The sequence below is a fragment of the Suricata suricatta genome, chromosome 9 (assembly GCF_006229205.1).
Source record: "Suricata suricatta isolate VVHF042 chromosome 9, meerkat_22Aug2017_6uvM2_HiC, whole genome shotgun sequence".
Classification (NCBI taxonomy): domain Eukaryota; kingdom Metazoa; phylum Chordata; class Mammalia; order Carnivora; family Herpestidae; genus Suricata; species Suricata suricatta.
This window is the reverse complement of record NC_043708.1, coordinates 29,591,900-29,610,325: the sequence shown is the minus strand read 5'-3', so window position 1 is coordinate 29,610,325 and position 18,426 is coordinate 29,591,900. Positions and strand designations below refer to the sequence as shown.

Sequence of the window (18,426 nt, the reverse complement as noted above, 5' to 3'; positions counted from 1 at the left end):
CCGCCCCCTTTTGCGGGCTCTCATTCTCACCCCCAGTTCGACCCATTTCTTTCTCCCATTGGCCCGCGGCAGCTCCAACCATTGGTCCATACTACCTGTCCATTTCCTGCGAGAGTTAAACACCTCCTGGCAGGAGGAGGCAGCGACCTCATTGGGTGCATGAGGAGGGATGGGTGGCCGCTGAAAGGTAAGGCCGAGCCTCCTTTCACACCAAAAAGGCTGTAGGAGGCAGAGCCCTTTGTTTGCTGGGGTAAGGCAGTGGCCCTGTTGGGCGGCACCTATGCTCTAAATCCTAAAGTGAGCTTTTGAGAGGGAGCAGAGGGAAAGCGAGCTGGGTTGTACCTCCTCCTCCAGAGCCCTTTTTTCTCTAGCTCCTTCCTGCAGTTGGGTTCTCCCCGCGCTTGGATGTGCCTCTACCCCAGTCCAACCAGGTGGATCAGCTTCCGCTCCCAGCCCCACTCACACCCAGGAAACCTTTCATCTCTATAAGGCCTTTAGGCCCATTGGAACGTTCTTTAGAATAAGCACTCTTAAAACTGCAGTTCCCGCTCTTTTCACACAGCTCCCGCCTTTGTAAGAAGAGATTCCAATACCGGCACTTTTTAGAATTCAGAAAGAATGAGAGATCACCTTACTGGGGCTTCAAACTGAGCCTGAAAAAGCCCAATTTGAAAGCTATCCGTGAAGAGAGTGCTTGGCCTCTCTGAAGAGACTCAGTTTTTCTATGATTGTGGTTTTCTTTTGCTTGAACGAATTGCACCTCAGATCACGGTGACCTCTAGAAATCAGATTAAGAACCAAAGTAGGATATACATACAGGCCAATGCCACAGCTCATGATCAAGGACCAACCTTTTCCTACATCCTTTTGTTATCCTCCATTTCTCAGACATTAGGAAAGAATGGGGTAAGTGGCCCCTATTATTTACTCTTTGCTTTAATCCTATCATAGTAATACAGATTTCCAAGGAGAAAGTTTTCTGAGGTTTCAAAATAGGTCAGTGCTGAAAGATCCAAACCAATCGCTACTGAACAGTGTTACCTTTTCCCTTTCAGTGGCGGGAGTAAATACAATTTGCTTAGCAAGAATTGGTGCTTCACTGAGTATTTTCTGCTAATTTTAATTTGAGGTTAATTGTTAGCCAAGCTGGAGACAGTGGAGCAATTTCTAAAGATAATCAGGCCTAGTATCTTCAGCTCTGTCCCAACCAGCTGCATGATGTTGGGCAAGTCCTTAATACTGTAGTTCCGTCTGCTCATCCTTTAAGTGAGGGGGGTGGACGAGAAGGTCTGTGTTCTTTTAGACCCCACATTCTGTGGTTTGCATAGACATATGGCTAGGCATCCCACACATTGGAAGTCTTGGGAAAGAGGGCCGTTCTGAAGAGCCTTCCAGGGTAGATCTTGAGAAAGGGCTTCTGAGTAAATACCATAAAATAATGTTCAGATTCTTTATTGTACATGGGATCAGTGAACTGGAAAAGATATGGATGAGTCTTTGAGTAAATTCTCTAGGTTTCATTCAACCTAGAACAAATGATTCCACCCTCACACAGAAGAGCAGGAAAGTGGGGGTAGAGGTACTCTGCTTTAAAAAGAGAGCATAAGAAAAAAGATTTCTTGATAATCTTGGAGGAAAAAGAAATTTTTCCTAGACACACACACACGCACACACAGAAATAGGAACAGAAACAAAAATCTAGGAAGATAGCTGTCAGTGGTATATCTTTTTCAAGTAATAGGATTATTGACGCGATTTGGGAGTGGGGGGGGGTCTGGAGCTGACGGCTAAGAAAGAAATTTTGAGACGTCTTTGGTACAAAAAGATGATTGTATTAAAGCACGGGGACAGGACCTATGGCAGAAAGAGCTGCACTGGGGTTGTGACAGGTGACTGATTATATACCTTCAGGTTGGGAGGGGGTTAGGGATAGTGAAAGTCTCTAAGGAATTTTGGGTGCAAGGTTTCTAGGACCTTGAGGGGGCTAGCTATTGTTAGGAAAAGGTTATTTATTACTGTCTAGTAAAAACCTTGGTCATGAGACCCTTAAGATGTATTATCAGTGGGCTATGTGCTTGGAGGATGATTATCCACATATATCTTGGCATATATGGGGGAGGGGCAGGTCAAGATAAAAGAAATTTCTAAAGGAATTTTTATATGTTAAAGTAAACTTGGGGCGCCTGGGTGGCTCAGTCGGTTAAGCGTCTGACCTCGGCTCAAGTCATGATCTCACAGTCCGTGGGTTCGAGCCCCGCGTCGGGCTCTGTGCTGACAGCTCAGGGCCTGGAGCCTGCTCAGATTCTGTGTCTCCCTCTCTGCCCCTCCTCTGCTTGTGTTCTGTCTCTGTCTCTCAAAATAAAGACAAAAAAATTTTAAAAATAAATAAAGTAGACTTACAGGATTCTGGAGAGATCCTGTTAATGTTAAACCAAGATTCCCTTTTGCCCCCAGCAAAGTTTCATCACTGAGGCAGCTGAGCTCCTGGAGGGAGGTCACTCTGCCTGTCTCAGGGACTTGTCAATGGGTTGCAGGCAGTAAGGAAATTTAATTTTTTATCTGCCTATTTCCCATATCATTGTGAATAATTGGGCAATTTTTATTGTCATTTGGTTTATTGGTAATTTTGTATGTTTTACTGTAGCTTTTTTGATCGCCACTCTTCCTCCCACACCCCCTCCCACACACACACAGGGGAGAAGAGGGAAAAAAAATCCTTCATCCCTCTCAGTAGGTAAAGCCTAACGCCTTATATAATTTAAATCTTTAATACCGAAGCATGTGTTTAGGACTTCATGAAGAGTCATTCATCAAACATCTCAAGAAGTCATTCAGTAAATATTTGTCCAATGGATAAGTGCTAGAAATTCAAATGAGGGAAGATCCTGTGGGCTAACGTTGTGTAGCAGGGTTTCATGGAAGAGGTGGAACCAAAGCCGGTCCTGGAGAGGTGCAGGGTGGAGCAGGGAAGAACCAGCACCCCGGAAAAACGGAGAGTATGGGCACAGGCATCGAGGTGGGCATGGAATGCGTAGACTCATCTGCACGGAATACAGAATGAGGAGGAACTGAAAATAGGCTGAGACCACATTCTAGAGGCCTTGTAATTGCTTGAATCATACTAATAATTATTTAGTTGATTATTTGTAATTATTTAACGTCCAGTTTGTTCACCATCAGAATAGAAACCTGTCTGCCTGGTTCTCTACAGTTCGGCCAACACTGCAAGAGTGCCTAGCACATAACTGGTTCTCAGTACCTATTTGTGACTGAATGGCTACCTTGAATACCAAGCTAAGAAGCCTGGCTTCTGTTTAGCAATTAAAAAGCTATCACTGAAAGCTTTGGCACAGAGCTGTGAGGTGATGAAACGTCTCTGTCACCCAGGACCAAGAGATGAGGAATGCATAAGGGAGTGCTTAAATTGGGCATTGAAGGATGTGTGCAGCTTGATAGAGGAGACTAGAAAGCACGGACAAGGAAATCACTGCAATAGACAGCAGCGGCAGAAGTACCTGCCTGCAAGGAGAGGAGAGTGCAGAAAGGGAGTCGTGGGAAATGAAATTGACCAAGTAAAAATGGGCAAATGACAAAAGACTTTGAAAGCCAGGTGGAGTTACCAAGGTTTTACCATTGTTAAGTTCTTGAGGAGCGTTTGACAAATATCACCCAGAAAAGGACCATTTTATCCACCGTACTGAAAAGTATAGCATAAAGCAGGGAGAGAATAGTAGCGATCAGTGATTCAGCTCGGCACTAGACATGTCAGATCATGATTTATCCTGGCTCTGTTCATTAAAAACTGTGCGACTTTGGGCAAGGTGCCTGTCTGAGCCTCAGTTTCCTCATCGTTAAATAAGTATAACAATAGAAACTCCTTTTTCTAGAGGCTTATAGGATTAAATGAGGTAAGTCATACAGAAGCTCTTAGCACGCTGCTTAGCACCCACTAAATACTCTGCATGCTCTGCTCATCACCGTCAGAAACAGCCCTTCATCACACCCAAGGAAACTGCAGAGGCTTCCTGATTGGGAGTTCAACTATGGGTTTTCCCTCTACAAAAAGAGAAAGGAAGGAAAAGGAGGGAGAAGAGAGAAAGAAGGAGGAGTGGGAGAAAAGAAGGAAGGTAGGAGGGATAGAAGTAGGGAGAAAACAAAGAGAAAGGGAAAAAAGCAGACTGATGGTTAAGTCTGGGGCCTTGGACTCTGACAGAATTGGAATCCATACTTAGTGTCTGCCATTAGGCAAGTTAACCTCCCAGTGTCCCAGATCCCTCTTTAGGAAACTGGGGATAATAATGCTTCTCTTGGGGCACCTGGGTGGCTCTGTCGGTTGAGCCTCCACCTCTTGATTTCAGCTCAGGTCATGATATCACGGTTTGGGGGACTGAGCCCCACAATCTGTGCTGTCAGCACAGAGCCTGCTTGGGATTCTTTCTCTTGCTCTCTCTCTGCCCCTGCCCACTCTCTACTCTCTCAAAATAAATAAACATCAAAAAATATAAGAGGTACTCATTTGCTAATCAAAGAAGTATGTTATAAATGATGATTATGAAAATTTAGTGGAAAAAAAACCCTTTAAACTGTTAAAAACAAGACAGCTGACCCCAAATGGAGTCACTTGTGCTAAGCCCCATGTCACCAAGTTGAGACTTATTTATAGTTTCAGCCTCTGCCAGAAATGGAGTATTAATCTGGTCAAGAGGAATCTCCTAGTCAGCACTGGTGAGGTCATCTGCCCCTGCCATGCCATGAAGGAAAATGATCTTGCTATAACCAATCCACTTGTCGCCCAATTAACTTCCTTGTTTCTGTTCCTTCTGCCTATAAACGTCTTACATTTTGCACAGCTCCCGAGAGCTCCTTTCTGTCTGTCAGGTGAGATGCTACCCAATTTGTGAATCATTAGATAAAGCCAACAGGATCTGTAAAATCTATTCAGTTGAATTTGTTTTGTTTTAATTTGTTTTTGAGACCGAGAGAGACAGAGCGTGAGCAGGGGAGGGGCAGAGAGGGAGTCACAGAATCAGAAGCAGGCTCCAGGCTCTGAGCTGTCAGCACAGAGCCTGACATGGGGCTCGAACCCATGAACTGTGAGACCATGACCTGAGCTGAAGTCGGCCATTTATCCAACTAAGCCACCCAGGCACCCCAAATTTTGTTTTTTAACAATACAGAATGATCACAAATGTGTGTGTGTGTGTGTGCATTTGGGTAGTATCAAAATCTTCTTGGTTATTTCTGAGCTGCATGGTGGAATGAGTAATTTGTATTGCCTTCATTTTACTTTTCTTTATTTTCCACATAGACAAAATAAACCATGTAATACTTTTGTAATTAGAATAAAGACCCACAAAATCCTTTTTTTTTTTTTTTTTTTTTTTTAGTAATCTGACATAAATTTCAAGCCAGAAGCATTATTGTTAGTTGGAGAGATGGCCGAGGAGAGGAAAAACTAGAACCCAAGGATGACATAATAATGGTGTTAATAACAACAGTGACAATGGCTACTACGAATTTAGGGCTGACCGTGTGCCATGCACTGTTCACGATCTGTTTTATTTGTCAGAGCCTTTAACGGCCGTTTCCAGCAAACAAAAAGGTGCTAGAATATAAACAGTCCAGTTCTTCCCTAGCCTTCCTACTTCCTGGAGGGAACATTCTTGGTTATATGAAGACAGGTATGTAGCTACTTGCTTTTAGAACTAATTTAGGATAGCTATAGCCTCACCTAACACCGGCATAGACTTCTTTTGTTTTACAGCTTTTCAGCTTGGTCATTAGTTGGGTGACAGATTTAGCTGAAATTTCCACTCACCGTTTTGCTTCTGAGATCTATGCCTTCTTATCTAAAAAAAAATCCACTTAATGATTTCTGTTATTTCTTATTGAAACAAACCAGAGGGATGTGGTGAATGAGCAGCTCTCACAACCATCCATGAAAAATATATTTTACAATAGGCGGGCTCTTCAGTCACGGACTTGGCACAGCAAGGCCCCTTAGAGACAGTGGTAGACAACTGCGCCACCGTGTGGTATTGAGGGGTATGGAGGCGAATTTTTTCTTTTTTTTTTTTTAATGACTTCAATACTTTTACACTTTACGTGCCGAAAGTAACCTTACTGGCCACTGGGTGGAGCTCTCTGTATTTGTTGTGGAAACTAAGATCCAGACAAGTGTTCTCCACCTGGTCTTGAAGGCTTGAACCTAAGTCTTCAGATCCTCTTCAGACACTTTCTTACCAAACAGCTGCTTCCCGGTCTAGATTTAACCCTGGGATGTCTGCATGTCAGCTTCAGGGGCGCTCAGAACCATCTAGTGCAGACTCAGTCTTCCATCCAAGGAAACTGAAGCCTAGAGAGGCTAAATGATTTGTAAAGGATCCACAGCTCATGTTGTATCCCTTGTTTATTATTCCATTCATTCATTTACTTACCAAATATTTAGACATGTATCTACTGTGTGTCAGGTGCTATTCAAGGCACTGGAGATACAATAGCGTGCAAAACAGACCAAAATCCCTTGGTACAGCTTACATTCTAACAAGGGAAACACATAAACAAGGTAAGTAAGTAAAATACGTAATATATAGTATTAAAGAGGGATCAATGCGAAGAAGGAAAAAAGGCGGGATGGGGAGTCGGGGGGAGGGGTCACATTTCAGAGTGGCCAGACCAAGTGACTTTCACAAGGTGACTTTTGAACTAAAGACCTGAAGGAACTGAGGAAACTAGCCTACTGATATGGGAAGAGAACATTGGGGCAGAGGAAACAATGTAGCAGGAGTGGTAATTTCAGGCTAGGAGGAGGTAGGAGTTAGAGGTCTGCGGGGAAGCCAGATCATGTGGGACTTTCAGGTCAAAGAAGGACTGAGGCTTTTACCTTGAGTAACATGAGAGCCATCGGGGGGGTTTCAGCAGGGTAGTGGTGTGGTCTGACTCAGGACAGAAACACCAGGGCTGCCAGGCTCAACAGGCTGCAGAAAACGAGGGCAGAGACAGACACGGAGGCTCTTCAGTGTTCTGGCAAGAGATAACAGCAGGTGGGGACAAGGGAGGTGACAGTGAGTATGGTAAAAGGTGTCCCCACGGACACCAAAGAGGCAGCAGCCCCCAGCCCTGACCTTCTTTTCCTGCAGCATCAGATTATTTTATTGAAAAGCTTAAAGGAGGGGTGCTTGAGTGGCTCAGTCAGTTAAGTGCCCAACTTGGGCTCAGGTCATGATCTCACGGTTTGTGAGTTCCAGCCCCATGTCGGGCTCTGTGCTGACAGCTCAGAGCCTGGAGCCTGCTTCAGATTGTGTCTCCTTCTCTCTCTGCCCCTACCCCAGCTCATGCTCTCTCTCAAAAATGAATAAACATGTGGAGAAAAATGTTTTTAACTCAATGGAAGAAAAAAAAGATGGCCCCAATTTTAAAATCAGTCTAGCTTTGCTGATGGGTCAGAAGGGGTATGAAAGGGGCTTTTGGCCTGAGCAGATAGGAGCATAGCATTGTCATTACTGGGGATTGGGGGACAGCATCATGCTGTTAGACCTACCAAGTGTGAGGTCACCACTCTGTACCCCAGTAGAGAAGTCAGGTGTGCAGTCCATTACGTATGTCTGGAGTGTGGCCAAAGATCATTAAATAGTAACATTCAGTCAATAAAAACATCACCCCCATAAGGTGACTAGGGGGGGAAAAACCCTCCAAAAACCAAAAATGGGGCACCTGGGTGGCTCAGTCTATTAAGCATCTAATTCTTGATTTTGGGCTCATGATCTCAGGGTCTTGGGATCGAGCCCTATGTCAGGGCTCTGCACTAAGTGTGGAGCCTGGTTGAGATTCTCTCTCTCTCTCTCTCTGTCTGCCCCTCTCCCTTGCATGCTCTCTAAGTAAATAAATTTTTAAAAATTAAATTAAAATAAAGTAACTGAAGGCACCAGAATGACTAGAAAACCTCCAGGCCCAAATGATAAAATACTTCCCAAAAAGTACTCTACCCAAAAAGACATTTTAAAACGGCTCTGCTTTGCATAGTGATGGCTGTCGACCTTTTGCCCATGGCCATGAGATGAGAGTCTCCCGACACCAGTCAGGCCTTTAGAAGGATGGTGCTTGTTTCCTGGGCTGAGGGATGGCACCTGCATGGGGTCAGTGGCACCTCTGGAGCCCCAGAGGCAGCCCTGCCAGGCCTGTGAGACATCAGGAAAACTACCCTCTGCTTCCTGTGTCACTAAAGGTAGAGAAGACCCAATTTCAGGACTTCGCTTCTTGCTTCCTTGGATTTGTCGTGCACAAGTCAGGTGCGGTTGCTTGCACTGATTGGTCTCGTTCTGTTTTATTTTATGACCTGCCCTTGACACGCCCACAATAGCTCTGTACGTGGTAGGACTGGCATTCCGTCTTTTGCATCGTGTCCTCTCTTGGAGACAAGGGCATGGGTGGCAGAGTGACTGAGCACTGACTGAGTGCCAGGCGGTAGTTTAGGAGCTGATCCACATGCCCTCACTGAGTATACAAAGATCATGCCACCGCCCGTCCAGCTATGCCACTGATGACAACTGACCTTCAAACAGCGGTTTGTAGTTCCAAAGACACTCCTGGGGGGGGGGGCGCCTGAGTGGTCCAGTGGGTTGAGCATCCAGCTTCAGCTCAGGTCATGATCTCATGGTTTGTGAGTTCCAGCCCTGCTCAGGCTCTACTCGGACAGCTCAGAGCCTGGAGCCTGCTTCAGATTCAGTGTCTCTTTCTGCCCCCCCTCTTCTTGTGCTCTGTCTGAATCCTACTTCTGCTATGGCTTGCTGTGTGGTCTGGGACAATTTACTTAAACTCTCTGTTAAGCCTCAGTTTCTTCAACTGCAAAATGGGGCTAAAAAATCATACCTACCTCCTAAAGTGTTTTTTTTTAAGTTTATTTATTTTGAGAGTGGGGGCAGGGCAGAGAGAGGGAGAGAAAGAATCTGAAGCAGGCTCTGTGCTGTGAGCTTGATTCCAGAAACTGAGATCATGACCTGAGCCGAGATCTAGGGTCAGATGCTTAACTGACTGAGCCACCCGGGCACCCCCCCCCCCCGCTTAAAGTGTTTTTCTATTATTTTTTAAAATTTTTTAAATGTTTTTTTAAATTTATTTTTGATATAGAGAGAGACAGAGCATGAGAGGGGGAGGGGCAGAGAGAGAAGGAGACACAGAACCGGAAGCAGGCTCCAGGACCTGAGCTAGCTGTTAGCACAGAGCCTAACACGGGGCTCGAACCCACAAACGTGAGATCTGACCTGAGCCGAAGTCGGAGGCTTAACTGACTGAGTAAAGTGTTTTTTTTAAAGAGCTTCATTGAGGTATAATCAACATACAAAGAACTGCACACATTCAATGTTTACAATTTCATGAGTTCAGATATATGCAAACACCCGAGGTCTAAAGTGCTTTCAAGGATGAAGTGAGGTGATACATGGGAAACACTAAAAACAATGCCTGGAACATGATGATCCCCTCCACAGGACGGAAGTGATTATGTTACCTCTTTGGCCCCTCAAAAACTTCCTGTCAGTTGGGAATTCTTTTGAGCCAACTTTACTAACATGGAAACAGGCTCAGAGAAGCGATTCCATGTAATAATGCAGGAGTGAGGAGCAGAGCCCTGGGCACCTTTGGTTCCCAGCCTTTTCCCGCTCAGACTCCGTTCCTCTGGAAGTGCTGTGTGACACAAACCAAACTTTCTCACCAGGTCTCCTGGTGTCCTCCGGCTTTGTGTGAAAGGACACACGGGGGTTGCAGGAGTGTGATGGCAAAATTAACTCACTTTCTCAGCCTGTCAGGCCTGTGCCAAGCACTTCTCGGGCATTTTCCACTTCATCTTCACCCAAAACCCATGCACTATGTACTTTCAATAACCCCTTTGTATAAAAACTAGGCCCCACAGCCATTAAGTGACAGGAGCTGTAAGAGTTGTAGCAGCGTCCAAGATCTGCCCAAGTTTACCCCCAGGAAGACTTCCACTGGAAGCAGTTGACCTCCCTGCACAATTAACCGCACTGTAGGGCTCCCTTTGAGGACTCAGAATGGACTGGGGGGGGAGTGGCAGATGACTTCACACTGCTTTATGATCATCTGACCCCAAGCCCACCCAGGATGTGCCCACCCAGCATTGACCCCTGGGACAGCCCACTCACCCGACCTCTCCGCTTCTCCTCCTTCCTCCCAAGTGCAGAGGCTGGGGCCGGGCTGAACACCCCTCCCCCCCTTCAAAAGCAACGTAGCCTCTAGCTCAGAGGATTCCCAGTCCAGAGGCTCTGACCCAGCATAGACTTAATCCCGTGCCATTACCATTTCTCACCTGGCTCTTGCAGCCCTCTCCCCCCACCGCCACCCCCAGCCACCTTCCTGCGTAAGGGTTGGGGGTCTGCGGTTACTTCTTGCCTCTTGACACTTGAAATCCCATGCTCCACTTCTGGGCCCGTGGCGTGTTATGAGAAGTTCTCTCTCATGGTGAAATGGAACGCTTTCCCCATTCCTGTGTGGGCAGGATGTTGAAGAATAGAAAACCTCTGAAGGGGGCACCTGCGTGGTTTTGTCGGTTGAGTGTCCCACTTGATCTCGAGGTTTGTGAGTTCGAGTTCACATCAGGTTCTCCGCTGTCAGCCCACTTCGGATCTTCTGTCCTTCTCTGTCTGCCCCTCCCCCACTGGCACTTTCTCAAAAATAAATAAACATTAAAAAAAAAGACCACTCTGAGGGGCTTGGCCTTATCTCTGGTTTTGACGTAGGCAGCCTGGTGTCTTTTTTTTCCTCCCTCTCTCAATCCTCCCTTCCTTCCAACCTACTTACATTCCTCCCTCCTTTCCTTCCCCTCTTCCTTCCTCCCTTCCCCTCTTCCAACCCCCCACTTCCCTTCCTTCCTTTACGGAGAATGGTGCTCTGTTCTGGGCCGCATGTGCCCGAGGGGCAGAATTGCCATAGACAGCTTGAGCGAGGTCTGAAGCCCTCTACTCCTACCTGACGCAGCCTGCTTGCTAACCTGGGCGAGCGAGGTTCAGAATGATCACTTTGCACACTTCCGGTGTCTTTGGTTTGGGGCGTGGATTTGGCTAGGTGTGACTGTTCTCCTAATTTAAGCCACTGGTTATAAATATAAGTCTAAGTGCCTATTAATAACCCACAGTCAGCACACTTGTCTCCTGTTACTCCAATTACTACAACCGTGACCCCCTCTCTTCCCCCCACCGCCCCAGCTCGACACGCACAGACTGAGCCATCCAGGTTCCTCCTGGGCTGTAGCTGGGCTTGCGTGTGCTGTTCAGTGTATCTCCCTGCCTCTCTTTGGGGCCACAACATGAAGTCACTAACAGGTAGGTGAGAAGGAAAGAGGAAAATAAAATAATAGCAATTTATTCTGATAAATCTTGAAATCCTTAAACTTATGCCTCAGGGCATCCCATCATTGGCTCTGAGTATAGCAGCCCTGGTCCTCAGAGCCCCGAGCTCTGTGGTTTGGGTAAGGAGCCTTTCTACTTGTAGGATTGCTACATGTGCGGAACCCACAAACAGCCAAGGAAGTTTCTCTTCTTCTCCGTGAAGCCTCCAGTGCCCCCGTTCTGTTTGCTCCCTCCTGTCAGCTTCTCTCCTTTTTATAACTTGCTGCCAAGAAAGAACTTCAAATTTGAGGTATAAATGTATAGGTCCACAAGTATTACCTGAAATGGGGATTTGAAACTTAAAGGAACCAAAAAGAAGCATCCTGATAGAGGAAAACAGGAACTCTAGGAGAGGGGTGCCTGGGTGGCTCAGTCAGTTGAGCATCCAACTTTTGATTTTGGCTCAGGTCATGATCCCAGGGTTGTGGGATTGAGCCTTGCGTTGGGCTCTGCACTGAGCATGGAGCCTGTTTAAGATTCTCTTTCCCCCTCTGCCCTTTGTACTTGCTTGTCTCTCTCCCTAAAAATAAAGAACTCTAAGAGAATCTGTCCTGGGTTCTATGTCCTTAGTTACCAACTGGACCTCTCTTGCCCACAGCTCCCTCTTCCTTAAAACGGGGCTAGCGATCCATACCTACCTTGGTGTAGAGGACGATACCAGACTGTTTCTCAAGATCTCTTCCAGCTTGGAAGAAACAGAGCTGAACAGAGGAATGGATGCTACCAGGAAGATGGGGAAAAGGAATCAAAATGTGATTTCCAAGCGCCTTCGTGGTTGGTACCCCTGAAACCAGACTGCCAGGTGTGGCCTGTGCAGCATACATATGAGGCCGTGACAATATCTACTGACAACAGTAATATCATGCTAGGCCCTTGTGTAATTCCATCTCCCCGTAATTAACCCGTTATAATTCCACTGCTTCCTGTAGACATCACTTCCTCTCCCAGCGAATTCCTTTAATACCTAGCTCCAAAGCTCTGCACACTGGGTACCCCTTCCTGCCTATCCTAAAGACACACAGGAGGCTTCCTCTGAGTCCTGTAGGGCTGGCCGACACTCAGAGCCCCCAGCATGCCATCTGCTCCCCATCCTGGATCATCAGACCTTTGAGAGAAAGGACTTGGTCTCTTCATCTTTGTGGGCAAAGTTCTTATATGTCTATCTCTTGAAGGGAGGGAGATAATAGTATCTCTATAACGATCTCCCATCTATAAAGAGATAGGACAATGGACACAAAAAGGTGGTGACTTGCCCAGGTTGATTGGATAATTGGTGGAACAGGAAGATCCAACCCGGTTCAGAGACCATAAAACCCATGTAGGTGTCCCTCGCTGTTTCCTGTCACGTAGTAGAAAGCTTCCCAACATGGTACTGTCCTCCCCAGCTTCTTTCTCCTTTCTCTCCCATCGAGTTCAAATGTCAGACAGCTAAAATAGCTGAGTCAAGAGACACCTGGGTGGCTCAGTCAGATAAGCGACTGACTCTTGGTTTCCGCTCAGGTCATGATCTCAGTTGGTGAGATTGAGCCCCACATTGGGCTTTGCGCTGTCAGCGCAGAGCCTGCTTAGGATTTTCCCTCTCTCCCTCTCTCTCTGCCCCTCCCACATTTCTCTCTTTCTCTCTCTGTCTTTCCAAATAAATAAATAAACTTTAAAAATAAAAAACAGCTGAGTCAAGTCCCAAGGAAATAAAAGTTTTAATAACCTTCCTTCTTTACTACCTCCTCTAATAAAGACCCTTTCTGGAACTGAGGCTGTTCTGGAGACCCCTGGGCATCAGGGTTCTAATGTCAGAGTCTTACTTAGCCCTTTGCCTTCAAGTATGATCTTTCTGAGCTACTACAGACCACCTTACTCAGCTGGCAGCCTAGTGCAAGCCACAGTGTAACTGGGGACTCTTGAGGGCTCATCTCCATTGTAATACTCTGCACCTCAGTTTCCTTATCTGTAAAAAAAAAAAAAAGGCATTCAACTGGTTGAGCATCAATTAGATGCCACCTTGTACAGAGCCCAGAGCTATCCATTAGAGATATAGATGCAAAGATAAGGAGGATATGGTCTCTGCCTTCAATAATTAGAAAGTCAAGTGGGAAAGCAAGAATTGAAAAACAGATACATGGCAGAGTGAAAGAAAGTAGATATGAAAGAAAGACTATTACCTGATTTGCCTACCTCATACAGTTAGGCCAAGAATCAAGTTTTCTTCAATTATTTTTAAAGCATTATACAAATATAAGCAAATATTACCCTATTTGGCTTCTGTACAAGACACCAGTTTGGTTGTCGGCTCACATCCCCCTTCCTTTCCAAGAACTGATCTTATAGCCAAATTCATAATGTAATGGTAGTCCCTCCCCCACCCCGCCCCACCTCCCCCAAGAATCATTGGCCATTTTGGTTAATTGAATCAAGGGCAGGCCCCTGGCCCAAGCTGGGTCACTTAGAGTCAGTCCCTGCTCTCGATTTGGAATGGGAATGAAAGTAACTAGGTCTTTGTCACCCTGGGCTTTGAGAGGAAGAGATACAAATCCTGGGAGCATGGAGAGCTATTTTCTGACAAAGTAGAGTGAAAATTAAAGAATGCCAAACTTCTGGAAGAGTGGAGCAGAGGCTCAGAGAGGAGGGAAGACAGGGGTGGAGGCTCCCTGGCCAGGTTCAAGTCTGACCCTGCCTGCCTGAAATAATATCCGAGCAAGGACCATCTTTTGCTGAAGATAACTCTGATGGGCTTCAATCACTTGCAGCTGGAAGACATATAATTAAGTTGAATTCTAAACGAATTCAACTCAGGCTAATGTTGAATAGAAGTTCTCCCTTAGCCCATGTAAGAGTTGTGTCATTCATTTATTCAATCAGTGAATGAATATTATTGAGTGCCAACTATAATATGCCTTATAAGAAAAAGAAGAAAGAGGGGCACCTGGGTGGCTCAGTTGGCTAAATGTCTGACTTTTGATTCTGCTCAAGTCATGATCTCATAGTTCATGAGTTCATGCCCCAATTCGGGCTCTGTGCTGACAATGTGGCGCCTGCTTTGGATTCTCTCTCTCTTGCCCTCTGTCCCTCCCATGCGTGTGTGTACGTGCTCTCTCTCTCAGAATAAATAAATACACTTAAAAGAAGGAGGAGGAGGAGGAGGAGGAGGTGAAGAGGAGGAAGAAGAAAGAGCTGGTTATATCCTCTATGATATAAACTCCCACTGGAGGTCAGGAGAGGTCCCACCTCTCCTGGTCAGCCAGCCCTCCCCTCAGAGCTCCTGAAATTATCCAGTTATACCCTGGGAACATGTTAGTGTTGCCTGAACTTGGCGTCGTTTGCAGTTATCCCTGAGTTTTGGAGCCTTGGGTACTGTGATGTTTGTCTGCCCCTCCCCCCCTTCTGGTAGTATCCTCTAGACCCCACTCCTACCACACACATACACGCACTTTTGGGGGACTTTCCCACCCCTGTCCATGCTCTTCTGGTGTGGTTGTTAATCACAGGACCCTCCCTTGATCATAGGGTAGACGTAGGACCAAAGCTGGGCAATCAGAATCTCTTCCTGGGAAATCTGAGTTTTGAGCTGAGAGGAATACAGAGGGCCATCTCACAGCAGTACCCCAGGTGCCTTGCTGAGCTCGGGAAGCTCACTCCCTAGATTCAGTTGTTCAGTTGTTCCTTTAAAGCTGCAGCCACTCCAGTACCCATCACTCAAAAAAATGTCTTTTGAACTAAATTAGCTAATCAGTTATTTGTAACCAGTCTTGACACATCTCCTTTTCAGATAAAGGCTCATGGATGAATGAAGAAAAGACATGGAAAGGGAAGGTGAGAGAGGAAAGTGGCATTGTGTCCCATACCCAAGCCTACATCCTATTTTTAAGACCCTTTAATGAATCTATATTTACCATGAGGTTTTTTTATTTATGGAAATCTACACATGTCATTTGGCTGAAGGCTCAGGTTTATTTCAGGAAGGCAAGTCTGTCATCTCTCCAAAGCCCGTTCGCTCCTTCCACACCTGTTTTCCATTCCACCAAGCCACCTATTGCTCATTTCCAAAGCAGAGAATAAGGCTCAGGACCCAGATTCCAGGTTGCCACTGATACTTGAAGAAAAAGGCCTGTGATTTTTGTCACAGATGTTCTTTTTTTATTTTTTATGTTTATTTATTACGTTAATAATCTCCACATCCAATATGAGGCTTGAACTCACAACCTCAAGATCAGGAGTCGCATACTCTTCCCACTGATCTAGCCAAGTGCCCTTCGAATGTTCTAAATAGACATTCTGTATTCTTTCTGGTCAACATAGATCCCTCATGAAAATGCATTTCTTATCTCATAAAGGTTGTCTCCCAAAGTAAGACTCATAGAATCCCTAATAGACCATTAGTCCAATTCCTTTATTTTACAGATTAGAAAACTCAAGATCAGGGAAAGTAAATGGCACACATAGAGGGAGCCGGTAGCAGATCTGAGAGAGAACTCAGGTCTTATTACCACCACACCAGAGTCCTTTTCACTATTTCATCCCTCCTTTCATGGTACAATTACTTTGCTTTAAGAATAAGAGTTTTTGGGGCTCCTGGGTGGCTCAGTCGGTTAAGCCTCTGACTTCGGCTCAGGTCAGATCTCACGTTCGTGGGTTCGAGCCCCACGTCAGGCTCTGTGCTGACAGCTAGCTCAGAGCCTGGAGCCTGCTTCCGGTTCTGTGTCTCCTTCTCTCTCTGCCCCTCCCCCTCTCATGCTCTCTCTCTCTCTCTCTCTCTCTCTCTCTCTGTATCAAAAATAAATAAAACATTAAAAAAATTTTTTAAAAAGAGTAAGAGTTTTCTTAATCTTTCTATATAAATGTTTCTTTTTTTAATTTATTTTTTAATGTTTTTTAATTTTTTTTGATACAAAGAGAGACAGTGAGAGGGGAAGGGTCATAGAGAGAAGGAGACACAGAATTTGAAGCAGGCTCCAGGCTCTGAGCTAGCTGTCAGCACAGAGCCTGATGCGGGGCTCAAACCCACAAACGTGAGATCTGACCTGAGCTGAAGTCGGAGGCTTAACCGACTGAGCCACCCAGGCGCCCCTCTATATAAATGTTTCACTGGGCAATAAAATACTTGACAAATAATCTGGATACAGAAACCCTAAAGTGTTTGCCTCCACTACTATTTGAGACCTATACATTATGCAAATTATTTCACTAAGGATACAGAATCCAAATAGCACAATTTGAACATGCCCACTCATAATTAAATATAATGTAGACAAAGTAAGTTACCTGGTATGTGTGTATGTATGTATGAATTTTAACTCCTCCAGGTGACTCAATTACATGGTAGACTTAGAACCAAAGAAAGAGGGGGCACCTGGGTGGCTCAGTCAGTTAAGCATCTGACTTAGTCTCAGGTCATGATCTCATGGTTCATGAGTTTGAGCCCCGCATCAGCCTCTCAGCTGTCAGTACAGAGCCTGCTTTATATCCTCTCTCCCCCTCTCTCCCTGCCCCTTTCCTGCTCTCTCTCGCTCTCTCTCTCTCAAAAATAAATAAATAAATATTAAAAAATGAACCAAGGAAAGAAAACACCAGGGAGTTTGATTTGGGCAGGAGGTGTTTGGGGGACTGCTCGGAGGTGGTGAGTTCTCCATCACAAGAGGTTAAGCAGGGCCTGGGCCAACAGCCATTTGTCAGGGACAGAGCACCCCAACTGTTTCATAAGCAGCAGAACCTTCCCAAGAGGTTCTCAAAACAGACATTGCTGGGCCCCACCCCAGAGTTTCTGATCCAGGAAGTCGGGGATGGAGCTTGAAGCTTTGCGTTTCTAACCAGTGCCCGATGCTGCCGACACAGCTCATCCAGGACCCCACTTTGAGATCCACTGTGGGAGTGGGAATTCAAGTCACTGAGCTGAGCCACTTCTCTCCAGTTAAGCTTTACAAAGCAAGGTCACGTTTCTCTTTAATATCCTATCAGACAGCTTGAGTCCTGTCTTGCCATGTGAGGCTGGGGTGCCTTCAGTGATAGCCCTAAACCCTACACAGGCTTCTCTGTGCTCCCCTTGAAGCTGGGACAAAGTGAACCTCCCCGAGGCTGAAGGTCACCTGAAGTGCGCCTAGTTGCTTGTTCTTTAGGATCAGCTGCCAAAGATGTGGTATCAGACTCACACCTGGGACCCAATATCCCTCTGAAAGCAACCTCCCGGACAACGGAACGAGCCGTGACAGTCTCAGGACAAAGCATCAGTTCTTGCTCATTCTAAGTGCCTCATGGAGGGACGGCCAGAGAACCTTCCAGGGCTGCCTACAGGACCAAAATTGAAAAGGGACATTTTGCACATCCTTGCCTGTGAACACACATAACCGACATTTATTGACCTTTCACCCTGCATCGAGTATTGTTCTAAGCAAGTTACATGTATCTTCCATTTAATCCTTATAAGGACCCTGTAAGTAGTATTGGTAGGGCTGGGGCTTGAGCCTGGAGTCTTGAGCTCTGCACCCCACACTCTTTTTTTTTTTAATGTTTTATTTATTTTTGAGAGAAAGAGACAGCATGAGCAGGGGAGGGTCAGAGAGAGAGGGAGACACAGAATCTAAAGACAGGCTCCAGGCTCTGAGCCAGCCGTCAGCACAGAGCCCGATGTGGGGCTCAGACCCACGAACTGGGAGATCATGACCTGAGCCGAATCTGGAAGCTCAACCGACTGAACCACCCAGTCGCCCCCTTCACACTCTTAATCAGAGAGAGAATAGTTGTCAGAGTGTAAGTGATAGGGGAAGGGGTTGTCTCTTCTCTCACTGGTGCACTAGGCCAGAGCTTTAACCTCTGGCTGTTAGCATGGTCTTGCCACGTTCTCAAGCTCAGTTTCCTGAAGTTTCATCTGTGTGTTTCACACGTGCACACAGTTATTGTTTCCAAAGCTCAGTCAAAGTGCCCCTGACTGGATCAGGAAAGGTTTCCAAGCTTGCACACATTCTGTCCACGCCAGCCTTTCCAGCCCGACAATCTCAGTGCTGGTGTTGAGCCCAAATTACCATTCCAGGTTTCCCTC

The 18,426-nt window shown here is 46.0% G+C and overlaps 1 long non-coding RNA gene across 1 annotated transcript; it reads right to left on the bottom strand.

Annotated features, from left to right (window-relative positions):
- Window positions 1-6,472: 6,472 nt before the first annotated feature.
- Window positions 6,473-9,899, bottom strand: LOC115300839. The gene is made up of 3 exons (XR_003912880.1): window positions 9,788-9,899; window positions 6,884-7,023; window positions 6,473-6,540 (listed from the first exon to the last, which is right to left on the bottom strand). It is a non-coding gene; the product is annotated as an uncharacterized LOC115300839 (long non-coding RNA).
- Between the last annotated feature and the right edge of the window lie 8,527 nt (window positions 9,900-18,426).